Here is a 13884-nt window from a genome sequence, read left to right on the forward strand (position 1 = left end):
GGCTGCCAGGAAGGAAGCACAGATGGAAGAAAGCACTTCTCGGGGAGCGGGACTGTCAGGGCCCAGGTGGGATTTGTCTCACCAGGCAGCACTGGGGCAGCTGGATGCCTGCGCCTGACCTCCTCCAGTGACTTCCTCGCAGACAGCAAGACGAATCAGCACTGGGTTTCCAGAGGCTGATTCATCTCCCCTGTCTTAGTCACCTGCTCTAGGAGGGGTGAATCACCATACGAGGACTGTCAAGGGTGTCCAGATGAGAAGGTTCAAACTGGAGGATGAGCTTTTAGCCTGTTAAAGTGGAGTAGACATAAAGTCTGCTCATAACTGCAATTGAGGAAGGAGCTCTTCTGAACACGGGCCTGCACTGACCAAAGTTTATCTGTTTAGGTGAAGGAGACAGCATCATGGCTGCGAATTCTCCACAAAGCTCTTGTCTGCTCACCAGCATCGTTTCTTTATTTTCCTGTTTTCCATCAATTAGCTGATCTTATCTAAGCCTGGGACATGATGTTGGTAGTCTTGAAGTCGTATGTGGTGAAGGATGAGCTGAGCTCTCCGTCTATGATCTTGGGATCATACTACTGCCTTCTGCATATGAATTTCTTCTGCTTTATCTATTTATAAAAATGGAAAGGACCTGTCAGCCTTCTTAAATTCGCCTGTGCAGTGTCCTCTGACATTCAATTCTTTGCTCAAGTATCCTATATCATGTGGGTTTTTGCGCACTTACTTATCTCAAACTCTAGATCCCAGAATCATGTGAGCATTGGCTATCATACTGCTTTAGCCATGTCTTCCCTGCCTTTGCAGCTGCAAAGCAAAACTTGCAAGCCTAGAACAGTTTCAGTTTTTACAGCATATCCTTCACTAAGAAACCCTGGCCAAATTGAATAAGCAGAAGGAACTGTAGAGATTTCAGTTGTATTTCGTACTGTGTGCATCATTCACACAGCATATCCAGAAAGCTACCTAAAATGAGAGTAGTTGAGATCCCATTTGTGCTCATATTAACTAAGATTTTGAAAAGTGACAGACATCTGATTTCCAAACCTAGCCTAATAGTTCAACTAACTCTAATAGTAATTGAAAGAAAAATATAAGGCAGAATAAATTTGACAGGGTAAAATAATAAACCAAAGAAAAGAGAAAGAAATCATCCATCTACACCATAGCTGTATTTTTGGAAAGGAAAACTTTGAAAGCTTACGGTGAGCATAGTATGGATGCCATTTATAGTTTTTGGCATTCTTCCTTTGGATTGTGTAAAACTGTTTTGCTTGCTTAACACTAAATGCATGTAAAATGAATACCTGGAACCATTCTTTGTGTCTTGGGATTTTTTTCTAGTCTGTTTGTCTTATTTTTAATAGATTATTTTTCACTTTGAGATATTTTGCAAGCTTGCTTTTTCTTTGTAGCTATTTGTGGTGGTTCCTTGAACTGAAGATGATAATCATAAAACCATGGCTGGTCTCCACTGTAAAATGTTCTAGTGCCTTTGAAGGGGCATTGGTCTTACTGTATATTTCCAACCTAAAAACTGTAATTCTTGTGATTTTTTTTTTCAAAACTTGTGTTTGGTTTTGTCTTACTGGCGTGAAATGCAGGACTATATATTATAGCACATCTTACATTGTTTTCCTTGTCTGGTGTTCTCTTGGTTGGCCAATTGCTGGGCTGTGTCAGTACCAATAACAAGTTAGCACCAGCCTGCAATGTTTATTCAAGTAAAATTTCACAGACTTTTTGTTTGCTTGAGCACTGCAGGACTGAAACCTTTTAGGTTCAATCAAAATAACACACAGTTCTTCCAATTTATTAGGTAGTTCTCAGATTTTCTTGCCAACAGTTGACAAATTAGATGCCTGTTGACAAAGTGTCATAATTTCATAAGGAAAATGCTCCTTTACTCCTTATTTTCCAAATAGCTTCCTTAGGATGAAATGCTGCAAACATACAAAACATTGACATTTGCTTTAAGTGTGGGGGTAATTCCAGTAAATTCAATCGAATTAGCTGCATTCCCTCATGCCCATCCAAACCCATGGCAAAAATTCCACTGACTTCAGTGCTATGGAGTGAAATCTGGGACGGACTTGGGAAGCAGGATTCATATTTGGCAAAAAATGGGAAAAAAAAAAAAGTTGCTAAGGCAAAATATAATTTATGCTTTAATTTAAGACCTACAGGCCCATATGTGTCCCCAGCTGCTGAAGGACATTGAAAACTGCTGGGAAGCTCACTGATTGTTAACTACCACCTGGCACCAGGTTTGACTTCAGAGTGCCAGGGGTTCGGATCACAGCCAGACCACAGCTGGAGAAGGCAGGTTTTGCACCGTGGGACTCCTCTCCAAACTTCCACAGAAGACTTCTGTGAATTTGTGTGATGAAAGGTAGGAAGATCACTGTCTCTTCTTCCCCAAATATCTGCAGGTTTCTCAGCCTTTCTTGTGTGCCTTTGCTTGCTAGGTCCTAGGAAGAAACAAAGCTTGCTTATCTCACTTTGTGTAACTAGCTAGGTGTAATATTGAAAACTAAAGGCTTTCATACCAGGGCCTTAAATTTAGACAGAGGGAGCTCAACTTTACTGTATTTTTATCATCTGCTGTTTTGTGACTAATACATTTTTTAAAAAGTAGTACCAAAGAACTAAATATAAGGCTATTTTCAAAAAGAGGGAGGATATTTCAGGTTCAGAACAGCCAGTTCCTCACAGGCTCTTGTGAATGTTCTTCATTGCAGGAGAGGAAAAGGGAGGGCTCAAATTGTCTGATGTAAATGACCAGCAAGGGAAAAAAAACTGTAGGAAAGATGAGAGGCTACAAAAGCATTTTTGTATGTGTGCATATGTACATATTTGTGCATGTGACTACTCTGTCATTAATGAGAGCTCTACACGCTGCTGGGCCTCACACCAGCAGCAGCTTGATCTCTGTGAATACTTGACCACCTTTCTGTTGAATTAACCAAATACAGATACGCTGGCTGCAGGCGAACAGAAAATCTCTCATCTGGTATAAATTCTGACTGTTCAAGCTTGTTAGCATTTCATGATGTACTAACTTCCTACCAACAGAATAGCCTTATGTTGTTGCATGGCATTGTTCATCCATTACTAGAAGCTGTAAATCTAGCTTTACTGTATTTCTGGACAGTCACCTGGTTTGGGGCATGATGCCAGGGTTAAGGGTGGGAACAAAGTCACCGACAATCCCTCCAAAGTATCACCTGGTGCAATATATATGCATTTATTTGATCCAATTGGTGGGTGTGCAGCTCAGTGCCCTGTTCACAACAGGACTAAGCCAGCAAGTGGTGTGGACAGATGGATGTGAGACTGAGTGATTAAGAGAGGTAGATATAGATAGATAGATCACATGAGGTCTTGGAGGATGAGAAATTCATGCCTTAGATTCACTAATCCTAGATATCACCTGTCTAGATACCATCAAATATGCTGCGCTGTATATTTCTGTAGGGACAAATGTCCATCGAGGACAGATTAAGGCCAGTAAACCGGCTAGATTCCTGATGTGATTTGAGTTTGCACCCAGGTGGCCAGAGAGGATAAACTAGCAATTCCCAGGGATGCCCGAAAGCACACGGAAAGCTAACTAACATACCGACACTATTGTCACGCTTTACTCAGGACAACCTTAACTGGGGACACTACTGTAGTAGTAGAGCATTAAAACTTTATGAAAAGATATGTCAGAAATGCACACTAAGTGGCTCATTATACATATGTAGGGCCAAGATTAAATTGCTTAGGAGATGTTTACCCATTTTTCCTGTTGTCATCAAGAAAAAAGCAAATGAATCCCTTGTACGTTCATTTGAACTATGACAGTGGGTATCAACTACCTATTAATAATTGTTTAAGAAGCTGATGAAAAGTCTGAAGACTGCAAGATTTCTGTGGTATTTGAGAATGCTTTAACTTTAAAATATGGGCTAGTAGATTTAAAGCTTAGGGAAAAACCTAGTCATTTCCTCGGGGAGTGCCTGAATGCCATGTTTCACCTCAGAATGCATATTTCCAATTCACTGCATCAACAGCTGAAGAAAAAAAAAAAAAGACATTTTGACGGATCCTTTATATATGTGATATTTCCCACCATGACAGACACAACTGTACTAGGCAATGTTAAAGTAGGATTGGATATACTAGGAAAACAGTCTTTTTTTCTGATAAAGATTATTTCATTCAAGGAACTGGTTTAAATTCTGCCCGCAGAAGAGTCTCTATAAACTCCATGCCCTGTACAAGGGCTTGTGACTACACCTTGCAAAATGCTGCCAAACCCTTGCCCATGAAGTCCAGCACCTCAGTCAGGAGAGAAGCTGAGACAGTTCCCTTGAGAGAGGTCGCAAGTATCCCAGATCATTTCAAGGGGATGTTAATGATGATCTAGCTAATTATAACAACCTAAATATCAGCACCATTAGCAATTTCATTTCTTATTATAGCATGGCAAAAAGGAGATAAACAGATTATTTATGCTTCTTCTGAGTGGAATTCTATGATTTTGGTGTCTTTATTGGAAGCAGCCTGTTAGACTCTGCTTTTCCCTGTACGTTTCCTACCTGCTAATTAGTATGTAGAGGTTCTTTTAAATAGCAAACATAGGAAACTCCCTCTGCTTGTTTGCTTGATATGTTTACGCTCATATACCAAAGTGTCACCCCCCCTTCCTTCCTCCCCCCAAAAAAAGTTTAAATTTCTTGGAAGAAAACTTTCTTCTTGTGAAATCAATGTTCATAAAAATGAAGTATTTTAATGCAACTATATATTAAATTAGAGAGGGTAAAATATCTTATGCAAAAGTTTATATTGAAGAACTGGAGAGCTCAGGCTTTCTCTGTAGCCAGCCCACAAGTACAAAAAATCCTGCAGAAATGAATGCATTTTTGGTCCATGTGTAAACCCCAGCTCTTTGCGTTACTTTTCCTTCAGTAATCACAGCAAAGTTAAAATAGATAAATAAAGAAGAGGTTACACTTATGCATTTAAGATGGAAAGTGAGTAAAAAATATCACTAGTCCTTGATCTGTTTCATTTTATTGCAAGGCATTCAAACCTAGTGATGGGTATGGTATAAATAGCTAGCTAGATTACTTAGATTAAATAGCCAAAGAAAGGATGGTGGATGAGAGATGATCTGCTAGAGTAGAAAGATAATCCTGATCACAAGGGATCAGTCCCTCTCCCACTGAAATCTAGCAAGATTATGTCCTTCCCAAATTTGTTAACCTCTGTGTACCAGCTCTATATCCCACATTAGGCCATGCACCCTTCCCTGTATCCCCAGCTTCTCCTCCTGCAGACTTGGAGGATTTTCTCATGCTACCACCTCATACCCCTGTTTTTCTTCCACCAGCTGTCTCCTGAGACCTCTGTGCTGTGCTAGACAGTCATGCAACAGTTTGCAATATGTGCGGCCAAGTTCTCTTGAGATAGATACTGAATCATAGAATCATAAAATATTCCGAGTTGGAAGGGACCCATAAGGATCATTGAGTCCAACTCCTGGCACCACACAGGTCTGCCCAGAATTTTAGACCATGTGATTAAGTGCACAGTCCAAACACTTCTTAAACTCCAGTAGGCTTGGTGCAGTGACTGCTTCCCTGGGGAGCCTGTTCCAGCATGTGACAACCCTCTCAGTGAAGAACCTCTTCCTGATGTCTAGCCTAAACCTCCCTTGCCTCAGCTTGACACCATTCCAGCGGGTCCTATCACTGGTGACTAAGGAGAATAGATTGGCACCTGCCCTTCCACTCCCCCTCGCGAGGAAGGTGTAGACCACGATGAGGTCTCCCCTCAGCCTCCTCTTCTCCAGGCTGAACAGGCCAAGTGACCTTAGCCACTCCTCATACGTCTTCCCCTCTAGGCCCTTCACCATCTTCGTAGCCCTTCTCTGGGCACTCTCCAACAGTTTTACATCCTTTTTGTACTGTGGTGCCCAGAACTGCACACAGTACTCGAGGTGAGGCCGCACCAGCACAGAGCAGAGCGGGACAATCACTTCCTTCGACCGACTAGCAATGCCGTGCTTGATGCACCCCAGGATATGGTTGGCCCTCCTGGCTGCCAGGGCACACTGCTGGCTCATATTCACCTTGCTGTCAACCACAAGCCCCAGATCCCTCTCTGCGGGGCTGCTCTCCAGTGTCTCGTTGCCCAGTCTGGACGTATAGCCAGGGTTGCCCCGTCCCAGGTGCAGGACCCGGCACTTGCTTTTGTTAAACTTCATGTGGTTAGTGATCGCCCAGCTCTCCGATCTGTCCAGATGGATATAGCTTCATGGATGTTGCAAAAATGACCAGAAATCAGTGCTGTGGTTCCATACTTCAGTGCTTCACCTGTGCTCCCTGAGGTCATTGCAGCGAGACCCTGAGAAAGCACAGCAGATGCGCCCATTTCATACGATTCATTCCAATAGGGTATTTTCTTTTTGGAAAAAAAAAAAAAGTAACTGTCTTGATAGTTTTGTCTGCTAGGGGGGTGACACTTACCTGGATAACCAGAAACAGCAGCTGAGGGTCTGGCTGCCAATGGGGAAGTGGGTGCCAGTGCTCCAAAGGGTAGCGGGTACCAGGAATACCGAAGACAGCAATCTTCAGAAGCCAAATGCTCACTGGCATTGGAGAGAACGTGGAGGGTGGTGCTGCTGGGGGCAGTGAGAAGACCAGCTGTTGGTGTGACTTAATGTCAGGTCTCTTGCATTGAAACTGATGTCGGCAGGTTACCTGCAGCTATAGGGGAACATGAGCGCACAGCCTGTAATTTTCAAGGCATAGTCAGAGAAGAAGTGGGGACATAAGGTAGACTGAAGAAATGCATGAGGATTGTGCGTGATACAAGTTTTGGCAGAAATGTCCTGTGGCTGTGGTATCTTCCATCAGAGAGATGGGTTTGGGCACTGACTATCAGGTCTGCTGTAAGAGCCAGTGCCCATTTGCAGGGAAACAACGTAGACAAGTCTCACGGTTCAGTTTCTCTTGAAGGGGCAGTCCAGCTGTGTGGAAAAATCAATGCATTTTGTTAATATATACTTTTTGTTTTGCTGTTGCCTCTTAAAATTTCGATTCCTCTGAAGCAGACATGAAAGATTTTAAGAAAGGCAACTCCCTCAACAGAGCTGCCCGTTTTCATTTTGTTTAGCTGAAGGGTCTTGGATGCTCTAAGCTTCTGTTACGTGCTTCATTGTCAAGGTGTTGAAACATTTACAATACATTTCAAATGGCAAATGTCACCCTCTCTCCTTCATTTTTTATTTTCTGCTTGGCCTGACCATTCAGACAGGCACAGGCAGAAACCTCCGTTGTTTTTTCTGTTTCTCTCAAGACTTTCACTGCTCAGAAATACATCAGAAGTGTTTTTTTCTTTTTTTTTCTCCTCCACATAAGCAGAGCTCAAATCATTGTAACTGCTCTTTAGTTTTTAAAATTTCTTGACTGTCTTAATTTTGATAGGATTTGAGTGTAATGAAAGGGGTTTGTTTGTTTGTTTAAATCAGAAATGTGTGACTTAAATAGAGCTGGTATGAATCAGAAATTAAAAAAACAAAACAAAACCACCACCAACAAAAAACAACCCTATGAAATATAATTTTATGATATAACAAGATGTCCACACTCCCAGGAAACAGGAAGTTCTTTTTTTCAGAAGTCTAAGAGGGCCATACTGATCTGAAGGGCTGTCCTCAACTTTAAAATCATAGCCCTATTCAGACATTTTTCTATCTATTGTTAAAATTAATATCTTAAGTTCATCAATACTGAATTATAAATCGTTTGATAAGCAGATTAATTTGTTTCTTTTATAGAGTAACACCTTGTATGTAAGTTAATTTCCCCTATTACTTTTGAAGGCTTTCATTATCCAAACTGAAAAGGAAACGTTTGAGAGAAAAAAATGACTGCAACAATATAAAGGAATAGGCAATATAGAGAAAAGGAAAAAGGGAACTATGATCTGAAAGAATCATATAGCTTAAACTGACCTCTAAAGTGACTACAGGTTTACCTGAACACCCTCCTGTTTATAGATGTGTATCTAAACCAAAACGTCCTCAATGCCATATAACTATCGCAGTACCACAAGGCAGCTAACAATATACCAGGACTCAAAAAGGAAGTCCTGTGAGAAGAAAAAGGTGGAAGAGTGTCAGCTCTTGGTGTCTGTTTTCAGACACTGCTGTTGCACATGCAGGGCCATGATTTGCCCCTTGGTTCGCGGTCAGATTGCTGGCTGCGGTGTTGTGGTGCTGGGTTCACAGGCTGCCACCCTCTCCAGCAAGTGCCAGTGCTTGCCATGATCCCCCACAGTGCCCGGGAACCAGGTTTTGGGGATCTGCTAGCCCTAGTGTGTGAGGCAGGTTGGAGGACGCGCACCTCTCGCTGGTCATGAGGGCATCTAGCTGCTGTGTGTCTGTCCTCAAAGCCAGGGTGCTCCCAGCACCGTGAAGTGGGCTCGCAAACCAGGATGCCTGGCACGGCCGGGGCTTGAGGCACCCCTGAATTACAGGCATCTCTCCAAAGCTGTCTTTCCTCACCCAGAGAACATTTCCAGGTGAAAGCAAAGCAAAGCAAAACAAAACAACAGGAAATTCAGACACGTGGTGGTGGCCTTTGGGTCAGGTAGGCTTGCCTTCTCTTGGTTTCTAAAAAAATCACACACCAAGGCGCCCCAAACAACAAAATAACTATGGCTTTGTTTTGTGATAAAACGCTGCACCTTTTTGACGGCAATATGAACGGGAGCTTCATCAAACGCACGGTGTCAAAGGCTAGTCGTTCATTTTCAGGGAGTGAATGGGCCTGTCTTCGAGCACCGCTGATTTTTGTGGGACTTGCTTGGGGCAGTCCTAGCTCGGGTACCTTGTTGAATCACCGGCATCGGTAACTATCTTTGCTCGGCTCTGTTGCCAGCCAGGTTATGAACAAAGGTGCCTATGAAGCATTTGACATTGTGATGGCAACAACTTAAATATATACATTTTTCCTTGGCCCCGCCTTTGGCTTGTTGGAAAATGGCTGTGAAAATGTCTCGTTTATGTTTTCTGAGACTTTTTTTTAGCATCGGGGGAGCGGTCTGCAGCGCTAGAAAAAGCCAAGGTGTCACTCGCCAGGTCGCAGTGCTTCCCGAAGGAGGGCGAATAGGGGAAGGAATAAGTCCGGTGCTCTTTTGGCTTCCTCACAGCTGCTGCGTCTGAGGCCGGGGGAGGCGTGCAGGGAGGCCGGGAGGAGCTGTGGGCACCCATGCCACTCTTCCCCTCCGTGTGGTCCCACAAAAATCGCTGTTTTCAAGTCCAGTCGCACGGCTTAGGCGAAACTTTGCCTTCAAGCCCCCCGCTCCTGTCAGCCTGCAGCCCACCGGGGGGGGGGGGGGGGGGGCGCGTTTTGCCCCCCCCAAATCCTCGCCTTTGGGCCGGGGGGGGGAGGAAGGGGTGCAGCTGGGGACGCAGGGCGAGCTGGAGGATGAAGGAGGAGGAAGAGGAGGAGGAGGGGGGTGAGGAGGGGGCCGCCCCGGGGGGGTGCCCGGCGTCGCCCCGCGCTGCCTCCCGGCTGTGGGCGGGCTGTCGCCGCCTTCGGGCCGCCGCCGGGGCGGGCCGGGCCGGGCCGGGGGGATGGCGGCGGGGGGAGGAGGAGGAGGAAGGGGGAGCGGGGGTGTCATGCCGAGAGAGCGCCTCGCAGCCCGCCAGGCCGCGGCCCGACCCGCACCCCGGGGCGCCGCCCCCGGCAGCGCCGCCGCTTCGGGGAGCCCGCCCGGCCCCATCCCGGACCCGTCCCACCCAAATCCCGGCCCCGTCCCACCCCAATCCCACCCCACCCCGGCCGAGGGGCGGCGGGGAGGGGAGAGCAGACCCCCCTGCGCCGCAAGGAGACGGAGGGAGGAGGGGGGGAAAGTTTAGCGGAGGGCGCTGAGGAGCAGGGATCGTCCCGAACGCGTCCCCGAAGCGGAGCCTTTCCCCTGCTCCGAGGCAGGGGGCAGCGCTGGGAGGAGGAGGAGGAGGGGGCGGTGTTGGCGCTGCAACATCTGTAAAACTTGGCGGCGAGGAGAGGCGAGGGACAACTTTTCCGACACGTGAGTACCGCGGCGCCCCGCTTTTATTTCCCTCCTCGGCGGCCGCGCCGAGACAAAACAGCGCCGGGGGGGTCGCGACGGGACCGAGGGGTGTCCCGTCCCCGTCCCCCCCCCCCCCCCCCCCCCCCCCGGACTGCTGGGTGCGAGGCGGCGGCTTTTTCTTTTCCCTCTTCTTTTCTGCTTTTTCTTTCCCCTCTTCCCCCCCCCCCCGCTCTTTTCCTTGGAGCGGCTCGGCGATGCCAGCCCGTGACTCAGGCTGGGAGCTGGGTTTACCAGATCCCCCAAACACCGGAGGAAGGGGGGTAGGCGGGTGGGGGGCGAGCCAGCACCCAGCGCCCCCCCCCCCCCGGCCCTCCGCCGCCTCCCCTGCCCGCTACGACCCTTTGGGGGGGTAGGGGGGAGACCCCATGGGTGCTGTGGGGTCGTGGGCGGCAGGTTCGCCCCCCATATGGGGCGGCGAGCTCTTTGTTCGCCGGGCTCCGAGTCCCCCTCGCCGCCCCCCGACCCCCTTCCTCTTCCCCCCCCTCACTCAGGGCCCGGGGGGTCCGGCCCCGAAATGGCTGGCGCTGGGGTGTGTGTGTGTGTGGAAACTTCAACGTGGAATAAGGGGGGTGAAGAGGGTTTGGGGGCGCTGTCACAGCCCAAGGGGCGAAGGGAAGCTGCGTCCCGTCCCGGTGTGTGGGTTTTTTTTCTTTTGGGGGGTGTGTGGGGTGGGCGCCCCGCGGGGTCGGGCCGGGGGGGGAACGGCCTTCGGAGGAAAGTCAGGGAGGAGAAGTTAAAGTCGGGGAGGAAAACTTGGGAGGAAAGTGGATGCTCGGCGCTTTTAGGGAGCCCTCAAGCCGGGCCCTTGACAAACAATTCCTGTTCCTCCCCGCGAGCTTGCCCGGCGCCGTGCCCACTCCCAAATCCTCACGCACCACGTGAAGAGAAAAGGTAAAAGGACCCCCCCCCCCCCCCCCCCCCATTTATTTTATTTATTTTTTTTAACCCTTTGGTGCATAGTTTTGATTCGGTCCTTTGGGTACAGCGTCCGTGGCCTTCTGCCAGTTCGTATGTAGATATATTTATGTAAAACATTTTCTCTCAGCTCCCTGCCAGCTGTTCCACATTTTCCAGCTGCCACTTCAGTTTGAAATGATGGGCTGTATGGATCTCAGAGAGCCTTTTAGTCAAAGGTACGGATAGCTGTCCACTTGATATACAGTGTCACGTTTTAGAGGCCACTTAACTAAGGGAGCATTAGCTAGCCGTCCACAGCTAGATGCTCGTCGCCGTCGCACTCCTGCCACTTCCCGCTTGATTTGCAAGGCTCAATAAACATGATTTTTATGCTTCGACGTGCATACTTTGTTTCTTTTGTGCGTGCTGCGGAAAAACTTGGAAGCGGAGTTTCTCAGAGGCCTTGAGATAATGCGGCTAATTAAATTAACAAACGTTTTTAAGAGGGCACCGCTGCCCCCTCTTTCTGTGCATGCTGCGGGTACCTGTTCTGAAACCGCTGAAGTCAGCAGAATAGTGAGAAATCAGCAAGTTCGTCCTCCCTCCGCGTTACAAAACTGTTTTTGGTGTTGAGCGAGGTTACGTAGTGAAATCTGCAGGAACTAGCCTTAAGTAGTTTGAATATTTGTGCAATTGCATTGTAATTTGGAAAGGTGCCTCACTGATTGATTCCTATAATTATTTCATTTAGGTCCTTTATTAAAAATTAATGATGATCTGACACTTTCTTAATTATATATGTCACGATTATTTTGAAGGAAGACGAATGCTGTGTTTTAAAAGTAAAGTAACCTTAAAATGTAAAAATTGCTGTGACCACACCACTGTGTTTCAGCTGAGGAAATATATAGTCAAAGTAATGGTGAATGAGCCTAACAATGTAAACTGTAGGCAGCCTCCTGAGAGTCTGTTTATACAATGAAGCTTTGGGTTTAACTAGCTAGTATGTAAATACTATCAGCCTGGTGTATAGCCCGATTTTAAAAACATAAATAATAGTAACTATGAGAGAAGGCTGTGTGAAGGGGGAGTACTATTTCTTTTAAAAGCGGGATTATGTGATTTTGAATGAGTAAGAGGAATGAGTAAGGAGTGCGCTCCCTTAGCGTATGCACACTCTTTCTCTTTTAAGCAGAAGTGGAAGTAAAACTGTGGCTTAAGGTGCCTGAATGAATGCACGGTTGCGTTCAGATAATTGCACATGCTTTTCGGTATGACATGCTGTTTTCCAAGGCATTTCTGCGGAAGTACTACAAAACAAAGACATCACCTGCATTTTCCTGCCTAAGTGGAGTAATGTTTTTGGCTTGAGAACGCGCGCAGTGGCCAAGACAGCATTTACGGCTATAAGTAATCTTCAGCTGTGAAAGGTACATTGTGTATTTTCAAACACAAAAACATTTTGTAACTGAGAAATTAAAGTATTGACCGTTGTAAATCATTTCTGTTTGTTTTGGAATCGGTGCTAGAGGAACCAAATTGTTGAAGTTTTGAGATAGAATTTGTTCATCTCGCGGATTAATTATTTTTTTATTTATTTGTTTTTAACGTGATAAATATGTGCATTTGATACCCACCCTCAGAAGTTTCAGTTACACTTCCTGCCTCGTTTTTGGAAAAGCTATTTCATTACCTGCACTCTGCAGCGTGTTTGAATTTCATCCTGTGTATTCAAGCAAGGAATGGCATGTTTTTGTGTTGCAGAGTGTTAGTGAAAAGTTAGTCATCTTTGCCAGATAAATAAGGAATCTGATGGTTATTAAAGCAGGATTTATTTGGAGTTATGGAAGGAAGCAGTTTAATGCTCAGTGTTGCATGCACTCAGCTATATAGAGACAGTAATGTACAAAGAAAAAGCAGACTTGAAGGAAGAGTGAATCAATGAGTCATGAAATCCTCAGGAAAACCTTAGTAATGGAATGTTAATGCTTTTAGACTATAGTAGATTATCTTAAAAGTCAGACTTTTCTTCTTTATGCAATTGTTGTAAATCCCTAGCTAAAGAATACTTTGAAGAAGGCTTTAGTTTTTCTGGCACCCATATTCTGTAGTCATTCTGATTGTTTTGGAAGATTCAGGAAATTTTCTGCCAACTTGCAGTTAGGCAATTAAAATGCTAAAATGGCTACAGAGGAAGCTTTTTATTCAACAAAAGGTTCAGCTGTAATAATGATTTCAAGTTGTCTTTTAAGCATAGGTTTTATAGACATCCTCCCTTTAGACTTTGTCATTTTTATAAGGCAATTGATTTGTTATACTTGAAAATCAAATAAAATGAGACAGAATAAACAAAAATAGGGCATGGGTGCTGCTGCAAACTTTTCAAGTTCTTTCAGTGTATTTTTCATCTTTACTTTTATTTGATAGGTCTGTGAAATAGAGCTGTAGACTGGCAAAGACTTTAAATGAAATTTCACACTTTGATGATTTTTTTTAACTTTGATATATTGACAGCAAAAGGAGCTGCAAAGCTTTTATATAACTTGAGCAGTAACGCCAAGCAGCAGTCAAACGTCTCGATGCATTTGTGTTTAACTGCAGAAGAAAAACATGTCCATGGGCAGTAGAGGGTTCTTATCAACTCCCTAATCCCAGATCCCAGCAAACCTTGAGGGCATGCCTCAGATCTTGCTGAAATCATTGTAGACTCTCACAGTTTGCAGATTAAATATGCTATGTGTTCCTGGCTCCAACAACAGTTTTATGAGCTCACTAAGCTTCCTGTTTTAAGATCCTTTTCTGAAGTTTTTAGGAGCTGCTAAAGGCGATGCTGTCTAGGGCAAGTGGTAC

At 45.5% G+C, this 13884-nt stretch overlaps 1 protein-coding gene across 4 annotated transcripts in view; it reads left to right on the forward strand.

Moving 5' to 3' along the window:
- Nucleotides 1–2208: 2208 nt before the first annotated feature.
- GLI3 (GLI family zinc finger 3) overlaps nt 2209–13884 on the forward strand; it is a 217826-nt gene continuing 206150 nt past the window's right edge. The window contains exons 1-2 of one of the 4 annotated variants that reach the window (XM_080582211.1): nt 9651–10095; nt 11183–11270. The gene's annotated coding sequence lies outside the window, so the exon portion shown is untranslated. Of the gene's footprint in view, nt 2396–9650; nt 10096–11182; nt 11271–13884 lie in introns of those variants that run through there. The other 3 variants (XM_080582212.1, XM_080582209.1, XM_080582210.1) reach the window with 3 other exon arrangements.

The sequence above is a fragment of the Anser brachyrhynchus genome (genome assembly GCF_964034855.1).
Source record: "Anser brachyrhynchus genome assembly, chromosome: 2".
Classification (NCBI taxonomy): Eukaryota; Metazoa; Chordata; class Aves; order Anseriformes; family Anatidae; genus Anser; species Anser brachyrhynchus.